This window comes from Benincasa hispida, chromosome 6 (genome assembly GCF_027475165.1).
Source record: "Benincasa hispida cultivar pf3 chromosome 6, pf3_genome.v1.1, whole genome shotgun sequence".
Taxonomy (NCBI): Eukaryota; Viridiplantae; Streptophyta; class Magnoliopsida; order Cucurbitales; family Cucurbitaceae; genus Benincasa; species Benincasa hispida.
This window is the reverse complement of record NC_143483.1, coordinates 13,109,636-13,112,910: the sequence shown is the minus strand read 5'-3', so window position 1 is coordinate 13,112,910 and position 3,275 is coordinate 13,109,636.

Here is a 3,275-nt window from a genome sequence, read left to right as displayed (position 1 = left end):
AAATGAAGTGGACAAAAATATATCTACAGTGAGGAAAGTGCAACTACTGAGCTATAGTGGTATGTCTCGGTACTTAACGAATATTGATTAATTCGATTTAAAGAGTTTTAGCCATTAATCTCATATCATTGGAACTCATGATCTGTAGGTCCATAAGGTTCATCTACTAGTTCGTAAAAGATTATACCTTGGATTAGAATATTGAGTGAATTTGAAATGTTCAAATTCAATTTAGGGTTTGGATAATTATATTCGATATAACTAAACGTTTAAATTTATTGAAATTAGACGTATTTGGAGAGTTCAATATATTAAATATTGATTACATGAATAGGGATTCACGTTTTAACTAGGTGTTTTATTAATCTAATGTTTGATATTAAATTTGTTTGATTAATTATTTGAATTAAATATTTTTTTTTTCAGTTCAATTTTAGAAATTGAATTAATGGTTAATTTAATTATATTTAGAATTAAATTTAATTAACAACAAAATGGGATTTAGTGGAATTATCCCAAACTCAATTGTTTAAGTGGTTTTTTCCACAAATTAATACCTAGCCCATTAAGTTAATGCCTTTTAAAATGTCAATTGGATGTTTAACTAAGTGCTTACATGATCAAGTTGATTAAATACTTCTAATTTGATTTGATTTGAGGGAATGCAACTGTTTTTTTTAGAAAGAAATTCTGCAAAAATTTCTATTCTCTCAGAAACCTTCTCCTTATTACTTCAAATTCCTTCTAAATTCAATGTTCCGCCACTCAATTTAAGGTTGAGAATAGTAGAGAAGATACTCTTGGTGGTCTACTGAAGAAATTGAAGTTCAATTTCATAGAAATTGCAAGGAGCAAGTGGAAAACATCAAAGGTATCCAAAATGAAACCCTAGAAAACGTCAAAGGTATCCAAAATGAAATCCTATTATTTGAAAAAACTTATTTTTTAGCATGCTTGTTACTCAAATTAATGCAATTATAGTGCTTAATGATTCTATTAGCTTCCGTATTTTGCATGTTTACTTTAACATCGAAAGACCATAATAGCTACTTCTTCAATTCATGCTAAAATTCTTGCAATTCACAAGGTTGGTCGAGAATCTGGATGGTTAAGATCAATGACTTAGCACATTGGTGGAACATGTGGTTTGTCTTCTAGTAAAATTTTTTCAATGAAATTATATGAAGACAACACAACATGCATGTCCCAAATCAAAGGAGAATATATTAAAGAAGATAGAACAAAATATATTTCACTAAATCTTTTCTACACTCATGATCTTGATATAAATGATGAAATCATTGTACAACAAATTTATTGGAAAGACAATCTGACAGACTTATTTATAAAGATATTACCTACCGCAATCTTTAAAAAATGGTGCACAACATTGGAATGCGAGGACTCAAAGATCTCAAGTGATGTTTTCGTGAGGGGAAGTAAATATACTTTTTAAGAGTATAAATTATATGAAATATGTACTATTTTCCCTTCACTAGGATTTTTTTCCCATTGAATTTTTTCTTAGTAAGGTTTTAAGGAGACATATTTCATATATATTCTAACACCCGACATTTTTTTTTTTTATAAATGTAATTACAGTAATTTTTATTATTTGAGGGCATTTTTGGAATTTTGGACTTCAAGTGTAATTGCGGGAAATTAATGGATTTGACGTTGAAATTATTCAATTTGAAAATTAATGGCTGGAATTAATTTCATTTTTTGGGAAGGAAATGAATTTAATAAAATAAAGTAGAATAAGAAAAAGAATAAAATGAAATGAAAATTAATTTCCCGCAATTACACTTGAAGTCTTTATAAGTTAGAAAATAAAATGAAAATAAAGTAGAAAAGATTTATTTTATTTCCTTATAAGTTATTATTATTATTATTATTATTATTATTATTATAATATAAAACAAATTCTTTTCTTCTTCTTCCTCACGCCACCTGAGAACCTAGCCCCCTCTGTTTTCGTTTTCTCTAGCCGTCGTCACCGCAACCTCGTGACCATGCCACTCGTCGCCGCGTCGACCCCACCCCCACGAAACCCCCTAGCTGTTGCTTGCTGTCTAGCCGAAGCCACCCGCCTCCATTTCGCCGTCGTTCCTGCCCCGTCGGGTCTACTTTGGTCTTTGTCGGAATCTTGGATTAAGGGTAAGTGTAAATTGTTATGATTGGATTTCTTGAGGATTTTGAACAGTCACTAGAGCTTAGCCTTGATTTGTTGGTACTCGTCATATTTTGGATGTTAGGGCAAAATTTTAGGTTGTGAAGTTTTCGTCCAGCCGATTAAAGGTGTAGTCGACGAATCTTGGTGAAGGGTAAGGCTCTAAACTCATGTGGGTTATTAAGCATGTTATATGTTTATGAATTACTCGATTTAAGTTTGATTGAACCATGGACTGCGGCCTAAAATAATTTTCCATGATGTTAGTGTTAGGTTTGGATCTTGAGGTTTCTGGTGTCTTTGTTTTAGGTGATTTAAGTTTGATCCTGTGGGTTTTTGGTAAGTTGTTGAGAAGCTTTTGGTTTAGGATTGGTGGTTTTGAAACTGTGCTTAGAGATTGAAATTTCGTATTTGCTTGTTTGTTACTTTGGTTTGATTCAAGGTTTCGTTGGGCAAGGAAGAGGTTGAGCTTGCTAGTTTCTAGAGTTTGCGATTAGAGGTAAGTAATCTTACTATTGGAACTGCTCACGGGCCAGACACTAGATATATGCTAGCATGATAGATGAATATTAGGATAGAACGATAGCATGATAAACGGATAGTATAGTATGAACGATATATGTTTTTATATGAGAATCTGAAAGATTTATTTGTACACGTAGATACTTGCATGCTAGTAAGAGATGATACTTAATTCACTTAGGTTATATTTGATATTAGGATATTGAGGCGTATATGCATGTTGTATAGCCATGATGTTGAGGTGTATATGTATGTTATAAAACCATATTGTGATAATTGTGATGTTGAGACTGTGATAGTGTCTTTACTGATTAGTTAGATGCCCACTAGATATTGTGTTTCCTTCAGGATTCACCAGATTGTGTTTCCTTCGGGATTTACCAGATTGTGTTTCTTTCGGAATTCACCAGGGATTGTGTTTTCTTTTGGATCCACCAGAGGTTGTGTTTCCTTCGAGATTCACCAGAGATAGTGGGCATACTTAACTACAATAGGATAGAAATCAGTTTTTCATGTATGTATGTGTCCCATGAGGACTAGAGCAGTTTATATGTTCCACCAGAGGTAGGCATCTAGAGGA